A 16,482-nucleotide genomic window follows, 5' to 3' on the forward strand; every position below is an offset into this window, starting at 1 on the left:
CTTCAGCCCTTAGAGCTGTGGCCTTTCCCTTCAGCCTCGTGCCTGGAAAAACCCTTTTTGCAGTGCTTACACATCCTCTCTTCTCCTAGGCCTCCTGCCTTCAGGACTTGGTTAGAGAAATTCCTTAAGTCTATTTTAACATGATGTACCTTCCCTAAGCAAAGAAGCAATATGTAAATAGGTATGAGACCCATCCAAAGCACAATCACCATTAGTTCTGGATTTACTGTGATTAGCTAGTTCAAGTGAGTCTAACAATCATGCAATTAGCATCCAAAGCACACAGCAGCAAATGCATTATCATCACACAGAAATGAAGAATTGTCAGTGCAGCACCCTTCACTCCTCTGAGGACTCAGGTTGGAGTGCTGCACAGGGAAAAGTTGAATCCTGCTCCAAGGCCTTATCTACTTGAGGAAAAAGCTGCTTCCACAGGCTCAGGGAAAAAGCCCCAACTTGCATGACATGACCATGTCAAAAGCTAAACCTGTTAATCTCTGTGGTGCTCCCTAGGTCTGTTCAAAGTAACTATAAAATCAGTGCAAGATGAACAGAGTAGTACATTGATGCAATTGTCATCAAACACACAACAACTATCTGCAGTTGGTGTATTTTACTTGAAACTAAATTTTCCTGGTTCCCTGGATAAATGTTCCCAATGCAGAAGAAGTACCAAGCTGCTGAAAGGGACCACCAGTGTCTTCCATCCCCATCACAAGCTGAACCACATTTGGAAAAAAGTGGGTTTTGTACAGCCTTCTTTCAAATAATCTTGTTTGTATACATGAAAACTGCTTTGTAAACAATTATAAGTGAGGACAAGACAGGGATATTCATCTATCTTTTGGCTGGACCCCCACTTCCCCCTAACTTTTGCTCTGGGTTGGGAACCCCTAAGCCTTGTCAAATGACAGCTGCTTTCCTAGACCACTGTTACATTTCTTTCAGAACCAGATGCATGAAAAAGGCACTATTATACTTTCTTTCTTCAGCTTCAACTCACAAACCATAGGTTTAAGTGCTGTTTAAGTGTAAAACTTCAGGCTACTGGAGGAGATATCCAAACAGCTACCCAAACAAAGTACTTATATACTGTGGGAACACAGAGGTCTCATAATGTATCTAAGGAAATAGCTTGAAAATGCAGCATTGGTTTCTCCTCTCATGGGAAAAGCCAAGCCCATGCCTAGGGTTGTCTTCTGTCAAGAACCCAGGTGCACTTGGTAGTAAACACAGAAGGATGAAGGAAATCAGTGTAATCACCCTAAAGGGCTCAGCAACAGAAGAACGTAGAAAGGAGGAGGAAAGGGACACACATACACTCATAGCTGTGGTAATTTTCCTCCTGAGCAGATATTACATGTGCTCAGGCTCTGCTTCTCATGAAATGGGTGGGCATGTGCCCAGCAACAGGAAGCAGTGGAATAACTCCTCCTCTTGTTATGGTTATACACACAACTTTCACTTTCCCTGTTAAACTGCCATTATCCTTATCCAGGAGTATTTCTGCCTTCCGTTTTCTCCCCATTCTGCAGGAGTGGAGAATGGGTGGCTGGGTGGCTGTTGACTCACATCAACCCTCCACACTTGTATAATTTTGTGCAAACTAGAAGCACAAAGACTGTAAATGGTACATGTTAAGGGCCAACAAGTTCCAGCACTAAAGGTATTTTGATAAAAAACAACTCCCATCCTGAAAAATACATAACTTTTCTTCTTTCAATCATATAACAAAAATCATTAGAGAAAACAGCAGGTATGAAACTTAAAGTGTATATGATATATATATTCACACACATATATATGTGTGTATGCATGCACATACATATATGAAATAAAGCAAAAGCACTAACTACTTTGCTGAGCCACTTGACAGCAAACTTGCTCTCTCAAAATCTGGAGCTGAAAAAGCCAATTGAAATCAGTGGATCTGAACCTGCCCCATATCACTGTTTGGTCCTTCTGCACAGGGCACCACGGTGCTCCCAGGGTGGAGAAGATGAAGGCCTGGTGTGCTTGTAGGATATTGTGAGGGCTGTGCATAATCACTGGCCAGGTGTGGTGTGCTGCAGTGCCCGCCCTGACTGAGCCCCTCATCACTTGTGTCCTGCTGTTGTCTCCATGTTCAGCCCTACTCTAGCAGATACCACCCCAAATCCCTATGCATGCACAGCAATGTGTGTTTGCAAGACTGTGAAACAGCAGGAAAGGGTCAGACCAGAATCCTCAGAGTCAAACATGGCTGAATTTTCAGTTTCACTGGGAACAGTTTGTAGGGCTGCTTCCAAAACCAGTGATATTTGCTTTTGTCCATGATGTTTGCTAGTCTTCCTGTACAAATTACAAAAGCAAACATGGCCTATTATGCCAAAATTCAAATCTATTATTGGTATGAATTCACTTATTATAGAAAAATTATCCAATTGATTGAATTATAATCAGAATATGAAACAGATCTTTAAACTTTATTCAAATATGGTTAAAGAGAAACTAGAAATTAATCACTGCAGGAGGAGATGCAAATAGATTAATTCAGATCCATGTACTTGGTTAATGTACCATCCATCTGTTAGAAAATTATAGCATTATCCAATAAAGTCTTGACCATGTAGTACAAACAAACAAGACAATCATGTGTCTAATAATTAACATGCAGGAGGGCTTTTTTGCATAAAATAAGCTACATCATTTTATTAGCAGTGTTCCCCTAATGAAAGCAAGTTTTATCATAGACTGGATACTGTAAAATATTTTTAGGTCAGGAAAAGAACACATAAAGGCCTTAAAGAGAAAAATAATATTAATCAGTTCCTTCATTAGTTGCATGCAGATCATAGATCTTTCTGACGCTAATTGTTAAAAACTGGGGCATAACCAACTCAGCTGTAAATTCCCCAGTGCAGACACAATTTTTAACATTTGTTGGAGGATGCAGAACTCATTAGTGGTAATGCATCAACAATCAACTTCAAAAAAGAAATTCTACAATGATCTGGGAAAAAGCCTGCCATTTTAATGCAAGAGTTTCTATCCTTATTAAACACAACTCTTTAGAAATGGAGCAACTGTGGTAACACATTAAACAATAGAATCCTGATTCTCCCTCCAATCATCAAATACTGAGGAGAAGCTTTTGTTTAAATTGCTTAGTTACTGCCAAGTTGTTTACTGACCTCTTAAATTTTATGTTATAGCATGCTGCTGTGGTAAAACTGTGAGCACAGACGAAATAGCTGCCTTTAAAAGCTTCTCCCCACCCCCAACTGCCCTGCATTGTATAAGGAACATAATTCACCAGAAGACTACTAAATTCCATATTTTTAAGATGAGGAACAGCTGCAATGGGCTAGAAATGAATTATAATGAGGCACAATGCTCCACTTGAAGGGAAGTTTCCTTCAAGTGCATCAGCTTACCAATTACAATTGCAGAAAACATTCAAGACTGAGATGTGAGAGCCAGGAACAAAGAGGAAACAAAGAAACCTCACTGGCCCACTGCCATTTCTGCAGCAGGGATGACCTGCACGCTCAGAGGTAACAACACAGGGCCAGAGTGTCAGAACAACCTGTTACTGTTTTTTTTCTCTTGGAACAGGACCATGTCATAATGAATACAGGAATGGCAAATCTGCCTGTTTCCCATATATGCCATCAAATGCTAGGAACAACCATAATTCCCTTTTGTGGAGTGCCTACCTACTGCCAAACCAAAGTGGTCCACAGTGCTGTGTCACAGAGCAGAATAATCCAGCTAGAAAAACATGAGTCACTGCACCTAAATACTTGATGGTTATATATTGGTTATATTCTAATGTCAAAACACTTGGTGTCATCTGTGCTCTGTGTAGAGGAGGAAGTATTTAACACACTTGGGCTCAGGCTAGTCAGCTTCAGTTTAGTCCCTGGGAAGGTGACAGAGAAACTTATCTTGAAAACCAGTTCCTAACAGACATAGGGCACAATGGTAGCTGACCTGTATTTATGCAGAGGAAATTATGCAGAGCACCTCATTATCTTCCATGAGGTGACCAGTTTGGTGGATTTTGTTTGAGCAGTGGATGTTGTTTACTTTAGTAAAATACCTTACTAAACCTTAGTAAGGCTTTTGACACAGGCTCCTATAACACAAGTTGACAAGGTATGGGTTAGGCAAGCAGGCAGTGGGGTAGATGGCAAACTGGTGGAGCTGCCAGACCCAGAGAGTTATGGTGAGTGGCACAAAGTCCAGCAGGAGAAATGTCACTAGTAATGTACCCCACAGGTTTACCCTGCAGCCAATACAGCCAACACCTTCAGTAATAACCTGGGTAAAAACATTCAGCGTACTCTCAGGAAGTCTGCAGACAGTACAAAAGTGTGAGGAGTGTCTGATACACCAGATGGTATTAATCTGTGCTATTCAGCAGAAATGTGCTGTCATTCAGCAGGACCTGGACGGAGAGGAATCTAATTAACCCCAGCAAGGCAGGGTATAAAGTCCTGCATCTGCAGAGGAATAACTCCAAGCACCAGAACATGCTGGAGACAGAGCACCTGGAAAGCAGCTCTGCAGAGGACAACCTCGGGGGTGTGGTGAACAACAAGCTGACCACAAGCCAGAGGTGTACTCATGTGGCAAAAAACTCCAGCAGCATCCTGTCCTGCTTTAAGGTGTGAGCAGGTCTGGCAACCTGCTCTCACACTCTGATGGAGCAGGGGGATTGGAGCAAAAGATCTTTAGAGGTTTCTTCCAGCCTCAGCTCTTCTATGAGGCTCTATGTGAGCAGAGATCTAACTAGCATCAGCATTAGTTTGCTGAATTACTTTACACAGTATGAGTCAGACCTAGAGGTTTTACTCAGGATTTAGGGCCATACCGGGCAAATAAGATGACTAAGAACACCTTATTAGGTGCATTAAAGGCATCAAAGTTAGAAGCAAGTCATAGGGGTTACCTCCAATGAATGCCACAATTCAGACCACATTGAGGCTCTTTCATTGCTCAGTTCTGGAATAAACAAGAGGGAATATTCAGTGTTTAATCCATGGACCCACAACACCATAGGAGCAAAATCAAGACTGATATATTCCATTCTAGAAATGTTTCCAAATAATTTATTTCTAACAACAGAAAAATACTTCAGCATCAGCACTACTCTGTTCTTTATAATCTAGTGTTGTTTTGTCTTCTATTCTGCAAGCACCCAAGCTACAATTTGTCAAGAAGTTTGTACTAATACATTGTTATACTCTCTGAAATGGTTCAAAATTACTTTTCTGGAAATTGCAACATTGCAGCACTAAGAAACCAATATTTTTCTCCCTGTTTGAGATGGAAACAAATACTCTGCTCATCAGTGAGACTGTTGTAGGTCTGTAAAACACCTAACACCACACACCAGCTGGGAGGGAGGTAAGAAGAGCAAGATAAATCACTATTATGATTTGTAATCCCACTGAACCTCAACCCAGGCCTAGTGCTCACAGCTAGAGGCAGGTACCAGGCTGTTACTCTAGGGCTAAGCCCTTTAAGGAGAATGAGGAAGGAAAATGAGTGGGGAAAAGTCAGACATTTTCTTACTTCTGTGTTTGTGTGAGAAGCACACACTTGTTCCTTCACTGGACTATTAAATACCAAGTTTACTGGAGAGGTAATTGACTGCTGTGATTATAAAGGAGTCAAAACTCTATGCCAAAAACCTGAGCTTGAAACCTATTTTGCCTGCAGTTTATGTCAAACACTGTATCTTAAAATAGTTGTTAAGACCACCTAATTATTTAAGAAATGATGGTATGTCCAAGTGACACAGAACAGATGGCTCAGATCTCTGCAGGGGCAGCAGTGCCACACATCTGGCTAGAGCAGATGCAGCTACTGCCAGGGAGGAGAGGGAACAGTGTGCAGTGGTAGGACTCTATAAATTCATCCAATAAGGTAAATTAAGAATAAAATTACTTTCTTAGAGAACAGCAGCACCCCACTCCACACAAAATCTGGCCTAAAAAATGCATTAGGAAAAGACAAAAGGTAGTGTGGAATTATTCAATTTACTAATGGAACACTGACTTGAGAAATTCAATTCAGCAAAATATTTGGTTTCAGTAATACTCACATTATTCCTTTATAGAACAGTATGGGAACATAGTTTTAAAGCTTCCTGAAATGGGATTATTAGTAAAATAAAAGTCCCCCTTGGAGAAATTTAGCAAGTATCTTGTTTCTCAATTATAAAGGCAAAAGAGAACAGGAAAGCAAGAAAGTCTGGGAGATAACATTGAACACAACTGTTCAGCTTACCCTAAGGAACTAAAGCATTGTAATAAAACATCTGTGAATCTGAAGATGCAGGATGAAAAAACCCAAAGTCTTAGGAACTTCAAATAAATTAGCAGAGACTCTTAGCTTTGCAAGAGACATTTTTAGTGGACCACGTTTTTTTTAGGAAGATGTGTAAGTGAATAATGGGTATGCAATGTCTGAAGATAAAGCAGGACTAAGCTCCTCATCTACATCCTCATCTTACTGCTTTGAAAATCACATCATCTTTGTAGTAGAACTAATGGAAGGGAAAAACCTCCCCAGCAGAAGAGCCTCAAACTAGCACTAGATTGTTTCCTGTCTCCAAAATGTCATAATCACATGCATTGCATTATGCAGAGTAATGGGCTAGAAATAACAAGTTGCTGCGTGCTTGTGGTAAAGATGTGCTGTGTGCAATTGCAGAACAGATCCTGTAGAGAGAATAAACTTTAAACAGTACAATGTGGAACAAATTCTAAGCTTAAACCAAAGCAAACAATAATTTATAATACCAGGTACAAAACATGATTGAAAACACCTGTGCTCTAGATCTCATCCTGGACAATTATCAAATGGAACAGCAAAGGTTGTGTCAATTGAGTCCCATGCTGAAACCAGAAAAAAAATAAATCTATTACACGCTTAATTGTGCATAGATTGTGAATCTAGAGTTACAGCTGACATTGATGTTATCTTGTACATTGAGGCTTAAAAGGGAGTACTATGGGAAAAGAGAATGTAAGAACTTTTCTATACCTTTGATAGATTTTGTAGTTAAAACATGTTTTATTACAAGGCTGCAAATGGCCAGACAGGAGCAGCTATTTCACAGTCTTAGAAGATTTAATAGCTATGTGCTAACACTTGTTACATTTATCTCAGAAGTTGCCCAGGAAATTTATTATTATAATGCCAGAAGGGAAGTGAGAAAAAGATTGCAATTGTTTTCTTGGTATTTGAAAATGGGAATAAAAATAGAAATGTGAACACTTTATTGAGGCCCTGAAGAATACTATATAGCACCTGTTAAAAAAACAAAACCAAAAGACACCAAGAATACCCATCCCTTTATTTCCAAATGTAACCTGTCCACATGTTAAGAACTGCTGCCTTAACTAAGTTTGAAACTGATCTGTTTGTTTCCCCTTATATCTTCTTTCAGGGTCTTATAGGAAAAATGTAATACATTTTAACACTCTCATGTCCCAAGCTGCTCATTGAAAAGGCAAAGATGTGGTAGAATGGATGCAACTCACACACTAAAAAAATAAATTTCTTATTTTGTTGAGACCTCTCATTCCCTCAGTGGAAGGAACCTGGCAGTGGCTAGTTTGAGAAAGGCCCTAGACTGCCAACTTGGTCTAAACAAGCTGGAAACCTGCTCTCATACAAGGTCTCCTCTGCTTTAGGTCTGCTGATTTGCACTGTGCCAGTCACTCACTGTTATGACCTAAGAAATACATGAATCACATGTTTAGACTTGAGAATCACAGGATGAACACTTTCAATACAAAAAGCAATTAGGAATGAGGCTAAGTTACAGCCAATATGGAAATTCCCACTCATAACCATTTTTGTTTATACACCACAGCATTTAGACATACTAATCACAGGCCCAGACTCCACAGTATTTGACCTTGCACAAACATGAAACAAAGGTATCGTTAGTAGCTGAAAGAGATTTGTATTTCTAAGAGCAAAAGGTGGCTCTAGGTTCTACAATGAAGCTGAGGTACTGATGTTTGTCTTCCTCCTAGCAAAGCAATGTGAATCTATTTCTGTTCAGCAGAACCTGTCATTTAAGAAGCATTTATAAAAGTAAGGTTTTGGAATTAAAAACTGATATGGGACCAGACCATGCAACATAAAGGGAATTTTCATACAACAACATTTATGAACCAAAACTCTCAGAGTCACTAGGGTCACCAAGACCTGGTATTGACAGAAAAGTCTTCTTTAACATGGCATACTGTATTAAATGTAGTGAAAGCCAGGTGATAACTTCCCATTGCTTGGTACATACATTCTCAAGATATCATCTTTTCTCGTGAACTGACAAAATAAAAGAACTCCAGCTCCTAAGTGTTGGTCACGGGACTTCCAAGGGAACAGAAAAACAAACATTTTGTTTATGCAGGTATGGTTTTGACTGATGTAGGCAAGGACACATGCAGGTTGTGAAACTCCAGGAAACACCCTTTATGAGTACTAAGAGAAAAAAATACTCATTTTGTGATTTTCTGTGGTTCCAAAATCCACATATATAAACTATGCTGTATTGGCCTTTAGAAGTTTGAAGTGAGGCTGGTTTTATTTTTGTCTAATAAGTTCACTCCCCCATCTCACTGGGGGCTACTGAGTGAGTGGCTGGGTGGGGCTTAGTTGACAGCTGGGATTAAATCACAAGATTCTGACAAAAATTGCGTCATTTTACTCTGACAAAATCTGCATTTAACATTTCCAAACCTGTGATGCCTTGATTACAACAAGAAAGTAGCGGATTCATATTTTAGTGAGGAAGCACTATTTCTGTTTGGAAGTTTTCAGAGGTAGATCCTATACTCCAATTCATCTTGAGGAGATAAAAAACCCTCGACAATAAATCAGAAGGAAGTGTTAAACAATAGTTATACCACAATTTAGTAAGTAATCTCTCATGTGGTGATCCTTCAGAAACTTAAGAGAGTACACATGGAAGTTTCATGTACTACAAATAACCCAGACCTTATCTTCTACTTTGATATTAGACATGCTTTTAGAATGTATTTTTCTTATTAATTTTTAATGGAACTTTTTAGCAAGGGACTCATATTGTTCTCAGCTAATGTACAGTTTATGAATACTAAATCCATTTAAAATTTAAAATATCTTTGATATCTAAACCAACACTTCAAAGAATTAGTCATTTATATATATATATAAATAGGGATTAACATTTATTTATATTTGTAAATAAAACAAAAAATCTGAGTAGCATGTAGTCTAATCACATAGCTTAATCAGCCAATACTGTCAGCACCAGTTGTCTCATATTAGACAGTTGATCTTATAACCACAAGGTTCTGGGTAGAAATTTTACAATGAATATTATGCCAAACACTCTTTTATAAAAGCTGAAATGCTTCAGTAATGTCATAATTCTTTGACCAACATCTTCTATATTTAATCAGTGGGACTCAGGACAGAAAATAGCACTTTTGACTTGAACTAATTTTGAACTATCCAAAGGTTTGTTTTTCTTTGACTACAAAACTACATACTTCAAAATGTCTAATGGTTTCATAAAACTCAACTAGAATCATCCACGCTGTTCCTTGCAAAATGTCTGGAGACCTTATTGCAAATAGGTTTTCTATTACATCTCCTTAAACTCATCACTTAAAAGCTTCAGTAGTCAAAATATTTTACCCCTGAAGTACCTATTTTAGTTCCTTATCCTCATCTCCGTCAGCAAGAAATTATTACTTGTATTTTATAAAAGAATGGGTTGGCTCCCTTCCTCTTTCATAGCTGCATTAGTTTTCACAATGTTCTTGCCTGAGGAGTATCAGCAACTTTCTGGCAATTTAAAGGTAAGAAAATGAGTCCACAAGAGAGAAGCAGAGCATATTGTGGGGAGGCTGCTAGAGGACCAAAGAAAGAAACTCACACGGTCAGACTTAGAACGTCTTAGGAGATCTTCAATAAAAGACATATCAGTTTACATATCTAGCCTGTATTTTTATATATATGTATATAGACAAATGATTCTGAATTTACACATACATAACCTGCAGAAAATACTATAAATTTTTTAAATCCCAAAAGTTTGAAATTGAGCAGTACTACAGAACTTACATAAATACATCCTGAAGTATGCATTTCAGCTTTGATAGTATCCAGCTCCCTTTTTCAGATCTCTGCTGTGAGGTATTTTTTTCCCCTTCAGATGATTTTACATAGATGAGTAGGAGTTGTGGTGATTCCAATACAGCAAGGAGCCCATATTGTTATATTTGTCCATGGGGTGTGAAGGAAGCACCTTTTCTCATACCATAGGAGAGGGGTTATAACAAAAGAACCTGATAGGGCTTGATCTACATAAAGCAAGGAAAGTATTTCACCTTCACTGTTTAAGACAGTATCACACAAAACAGCAGTTATAAATTGGCCTCACAATGAGTACGATGACTCTCAGACTAGAGCTAGTTTAAGAACACACCAAACAAGTTCACTAATAAACCAAATTTCTCTTCCCTAAGTTGTTTAAAATCCAGCAAAATAAAGCCAGTATGTTCCTAACACGGTGTTCTAGGTTTGGCAAAGTGCTTCAAGGCCAAGGTTTGTCTTATCAAAGACAAACCTCAAAAGTGGTCTTCTGAAGCGTAGATAGTGGTGCTTGGACTGCAATACAGATAACACTGGAGAAGAGATGGATGATACCAGCATTATGATCCTGGGAGACTCCAATCCATACAACACTCATAATTACAGCAGATATTATTCCCAAGGTAAAACGTACAATAGCACTGAAATCCCACAAGTCTAAGTTATAAATGAACTAAACAGTTTTCTCTGTCAGTTGCTGAACAGTTACTCTTGAGCAACCCATAAAGCTTTCATGCAGGTACAGCCAAATGAGACAAAATGAGCTCTCATCATTTTTAGTTGGCTTATAAGTCTTCAAGTAAGCTGCCAATAGAATCACTGTGAAAAGTATGTTATGAAGTGATAGTGAAATGTGATATGAATGATAATGAAAATACTCACATGAATTTGGTAGAACATCATTAGTCTACATGGGTGGTGATGGCAATTAACAAGATCCTACATGAGGTCTACAAATTGAGCAGAAACATAGCATTATATGAACCACACTACCCTGAAAACAATTCCTCAGTTCTACAACTACGGGAACAATGAGGATAAAGAAGTAGAGAAATTCTGCAGTGACATGAGAAAGCTCTGGCAACTGCCTGTGAGTGGGAATACAGACTTTGGATAGCATCCATCAGCTCTGACCCCACAAAAACTATTGTACAGCAAAGCCCATGCATACCAAGTCAAACAGCAGAGCAAGTTTTGAGTTAGGATGACTCAACAATAAAATTGGTTTTGCCCTTTCAGAAGCCATCAAGATGATGTTCAGCCATCATATCAGCAGATGTAAATTAGATGAAAGTTATCACTATTTCAGAAAGCGCAACTCTGCCTCAAAAATAAACAAATAAATATTTCAAAACCTAAAAAGTGGCACAACAAAAGCTCTACATTTCATTTGGTACCTTGGCAGACAAATCTGTCAGTGGGATCTCCACTTACCCAGGATGTTGTGAGCAAGACAAAATACCTAATCCTAAATTCTTTCAACACTTCCATGGAATTTCATTCCCTTCACATTTCATAGTAATAACAGCATTTCCATGCATTTTGAATGCACCTACTGCAGAACAGAATTGTCTGTTCCACCTTGGCCCATAGGCTTTGCTCCATCTGCATTTGCTCCTCTTTTCCATCTCCCCTCTCTGTCAGAGCAGCTCTGAACAGACATTGACTGCAAATGAAGGAAATGCTTTCCCTTTCCCCAGCAAAGTGGAAAGTGTTTCTTAGCCTGAACTGCCCTTCAGCCTTGAAGGACTAATATTTCTTGAATTAAGGACCAGTCATTCCTCTGAGTGAGGAATTCCACTTTGGGCAGAGTGGCAGGCTAGACAAATTTTAAAATACAAGTAGACTCATAAGGTCTTATGACCACCACTGACTAACAGGACATGTGTTGGAGAAGCCACTTTATATAGCTTTGTACTAGCTTTTAGCATGTTCCCTGATATAGTACTTACAAGGCTTGCAGACAGCTGTGAAACATTTCCAAACAGGCTGTTACAAATAATTCTGAGTAACTGTCATTCAGTAAGACTTTACAGACGTTGCTGCCTCCTTAGAAAAAAGATTGATGGAGAACATTAAATCGATACAAGCCCAAGCTTCTCTTTGGCTTCGGTGCAAAACTGAAAACCAGGCTTCAAGCATTTTGAACATCTTTGTACTTTCTTCAAGGTCTGCATAGCACTGGCCAAGCTTGAAAATTCTTGAGCTGTTCTAGGTCCTCAATAATATTACTTCAATATTATTTAGTAGGTGAGATAACAGAAAACATTTTTCTACCAAAATCATTAAAAATAAGGTTTCATGCTGTCTGGGGTCCTAAATCTGCCTTCCTATTTCTTGACAGCAGCCAAGTCCCACTGCCCTGTCTGACATCTAACAGAAGTCATTAAAAAAAAAAAGAAAAAAAATCTTAGAGACTCCTGTTTTGCCAACACTGAACTCCCACTTTCAAGTCTTAGCGAAAGTTCAAAGTTCTTTACCTTTTGCAAGGTTAAGAGGAGAATGAGCCCTCCAAAACTACTATTTTGGAAATATATAGAAAATAAGTCCATTTAGTACAAGCAGGTCTTAGCTTTTGTCTTTGTAATTTGACATCACACATCAAGAACTGAGACGTAGTAAGATTGTATTAAAGTGTGTTCCCATGCAGCCATAGACACCAACAGGAATTATCACTATAAACAGGAGTTAATCTGCCAGTCAGAAGAAGTAAGATTATTCTGATAAAATACAGAAATTCTCATCAATGCAAGTCACCTTAGGCTTCAATGGTTCTGAGATTTAGGGTGCAATTCCTTTTATCTGAAATAGCATGACTGAAATAGGTCAGATTAATCTCACCCTGTTTCTCTCTAGTGACAATGCAGACAGCCCAAGGTGGCCACTTCCAACACGGAGAGAAAAGGAAAGATGAATCTCCCCTTACTCAAGAAGTCTACAAGCTACCAATGAACTCTGTCTCCATAGGAGAGCCCAAATTTTTGTATCAAATAAATGTTTTTATATTAGGAAGCATCGATTCTGTAGAAACTCTTGGAAAAGTAATTTGAAATGCTGAGTGGTAATAGTTTTACACATCCTAAAACAAGAGCAATATAAAAAAATGAAGACAGTAGACAGAGCACCTAACTGAAATTGTCAAACAACAAAACCTACCTCTCCACCTCACTTATTTGAAAAGACACATTTCAAAGACCTTAGTTTGTCAACTCTCACAAAAATAAAACCTGAGGAATTTTCACATGCAACAAAGAGGCAAAACCACTTAAGATTAAAGGCAATATCAGCAGTAAAATAAATATGAATAAACTTTGAACTTGCCTTAGTAAAAAAAAATAGAAGGCTTCCAATTTTCACAGAAGCTCAGCTATGGAACAGACAGCTGTAAAAGGTTAAACTTTATGCAGTTAACAGTTTAACACCTGTTAAACTGAAGATCTGTTATAACAAACTCCTCAGAGATTTATCTACTACAGCAGCTGTAATGGCAAGGGGAAAGACAGGATTACTTAGGAGGTCCCTTCCAATCTTACCCTCCTAATCTGAGTTTCTACTAAAAAGCAGAGGTCAAGCTGATCAAAGAGCAAACAGTACCAGTATTCAAGTAATTCTTGAACAACTTCAAATCTCCTTTCCCTATCTCAACCCCTTCTGCCTTCACCTTACTCTATGACACTAGTGCCAGGGAGACTAAGGCCTGTTATTTTCTCCAATTAAATCACCTCAGTCCCAACACCAAAAAAGGAAAAACACAGCTTCCAATCCCTCTTCATTTAACACAGAAAGAATGCTATATAGCCATACAACAGAAAATAACTTTAATACACCCCAGCACTACCCTTACTATATGATGTCTCATTTCAAAGCTGAAGGACAACACAGACAACTCCGGTAAAACACTTCCTTTAGGAAGTGCTTTTCTATAGGAAACTATAAATTATTATATATATTTACCATAACTAATAATCAGGGATAATCTAAGAAACACACACTACTTTCATTTGCAATACAGGTTTACCTTTCCAGAAGGGTTTGCTTGTCTCACTTGAGCAGAGCTGAACAGCATAAAAAAATCCCCAGTACCACCTGGTAGGCACCAGCTAAGAACTGGCTGTAATGAGAAGAGACATTTCACCTGGGCCATTCAGGAAGGTTCTTCTCCTCTTCGGGAGGATAATAAAATATCAGAATTAATGAAAGCAAAGCAGCAGCACCTGTGAAGGTGGCACTGACATTCAGAAAAATGGATCCCTAAGGAAATTTTCTAGGCAAGACTGTATACTATTTAAGAGTATATTTAAACTAACTAAAATAAAAACATAAAACAGCTGCAATCTCTGCACTGAGGTCTGGACTACTGTAAGAGTAGTAATACAAAAATGTTTTAGGAAAAAAAAAAGATGAATGTTCATACAGCATCTTTTTTTTTTTTTTTTTAAAATCCCAGAAACCTCAAGCATACTGCCATATCTGAAGAGCAGACAGCACCCAGAAACATGCCTGATCTTCAGATCCAATGTGGTTTACTGGGGAGAAGGGTGCTATGCCACTGCCATTCCTCTTGGTACTCCCTGAACTGCTTGACACTGTGTTCAGGATGGAAGAGGCAGGGACTTGAGGTGCCTGTGGCTGCATGAAACCTGCACAGGGAGATGCACGTGCAAGGATTGCTGGTAACAGGGGTAGAAGATGTTCTTCTGTATGGCAAAATGCAGAAAATAGCTCAGCTATGGTCTGGCAAGGAAGACAGAAATGTGAAGGGACCAAGGACTTGTGGGTGGCTGCTGGTGGGAATAGGGAGGTTTAGTGTGGTGTTAAGGTGGTGGATACCACCACCAAGGGGATGTGCTTGTGCAGTGCAGTTAAGGTGTTTAGAATTCCCACTTAAGTTTGACTAAAGAACAAGTTTATTCAGGCAATTGCTGATGGGAAAAGTCATTATTCAATCGAGTAGGAAGTGGCTCAGGACAGCTGTCATATACTTTAACTATTTTGGGTGAACCCAGATTGATTTCACTGACCAAAGTCCCATTACTTTTAGCTGAACTCTATGACAGAAAGCAGCAATGATTCAACCCGTGTTGCAGCTGAAGCCTTGACTCAGTGCTCCTGTGAGAAGATGGTGGTGGACAGTTTGTGTGAGTTGCAATTGCAGGGGCAGTGTGTTTGGGTAATTAACCTCACACCTGACTAAGCACTAAGAGGCTCTTGGGGCCAAATCGCTGGACCTAAGCAACTTACCAAAATAGAAAAGATAAATAGGAGTGGTTCTATATGATCCACTCACAGCTTGAAACTAGTCCAGAACTCAAAGAAGACTGTACTAACATCAAGAAAACCTCATTATGAAGGAAGAATATGATGTTATATTTAGGAAAGGATATCCCTCCAAAGCATCCCCTCTAAAATGCTGCTGAACTTGGTGAGTAAGGATGTGGTGGATACATAGGTTATTTCTGAACAAATGATTTTTCAAAAATGGCACATTTAATGTTTTCTGAGATGCTAAAACAAATCATTGCTGCTCTTAGCCAAGTTCTTCCCCCATAATTACAATACAGCTGCTATTATCCAATTCCCTTGCCCTCTCCAGCTTTCACAGTAATCTGAACCTAGGATAATGTTTTTCATTTTGTTTTTTTCCGTAGACAAAATCAGTAGCATTTCCTTTCTGACCGTATGACACAGGCTACAGACAGCCTGGCGCCAAAGCTCTCTGCAGATCAATATATTTAATGCATTTAAAGTCAGTAAAATCTCCCAGGTTAGTCCTGGGTTGCTTGAGGAAAAAGAAAGCCAAAAGGCTAGGGAACACTGAAGATACGGATTTTTCATTTGCTTATTTAAGGAGCTCACCATTTTAACAAAAAAAACCCCTATTTAAATTACTTTGGGTTTCAATTTAGAGTACTTTTCTTTAAAAGATTTGGTAAGCATGAAGAAAAATCTAATGTATTAAGTGGAATCAGATACACTGACACACAGGCTGGTGGGAGGCTTGTTTATATGCATAAAGACAAAACAGTGAATAAATGCAAAAGGTTATGGGAACAAAAGTCTCATCAAACCAATTTTCTTTCTTTCCATTGCCCAAATTTATTTTTTTTCTCTTGAATATATTGCTTCAGTCACTCTGGCCTTTCCCACTGGCTTTCCTCATTTACTTAAGTTGCTTCTCATTTTCATTAACCTCCAATCTTTATTGCTCCAAATGATTATTTTTGCTTGTCGATAAGTTTTACTGCCTCTGAAATACAGCAGCTGGAGGCAATCACACAAGTGAGGAAACCAGTCATTCTCCTATGAAGTTCACCAGAATTGGTTTTTCTTTTA

At 38.7% G+C, this 16,482-nt stretch overlaps 1 protein-coding gene across 3 annotated transcripts in view; it reads right to left on the reverse strand.

Moving 5' to 3' along the window:
- LOC111925338 (poly(rC)-binding protein 3-like) overlaps nt 1-16,482 on the reverse strand; it is a 484,117-nt gene that overhangs the window by 373,413 nt on the left and 94,222 nt on the right. Inside the window, exon 2 of one of the 3 annotated variants that reach the window (XM_086896448.1) lies at nt 4,937-4,989. The exons of the other annotated variants lie outside the window; for them this stretch is intronic. The gene's annotated coding sequence lies outside the window, so the exon portion shown is untranslated. The remainder of the gene's footprint in view (nt 1-4,936; nt 4,990-16,482) is intronic. 3 annotated transcript variants of the gene reach the window in all.

The sequence above is a fragment of the Cyanistes caeruleus genome, chromosome 1 (assembly GCF_971803275.1).
Source record: "Cyanistes caeruleus chromosome 1, bCyaCae1.hap1.1, whole genome shotgun sequence".
Taxonomy (NCBI): domain Eukaryota; kingdom Metazoa; phylum Chordata; class Aves; order Passeriformes; family Paridae; genus Cyanistes; species Cyanistes caeruleus.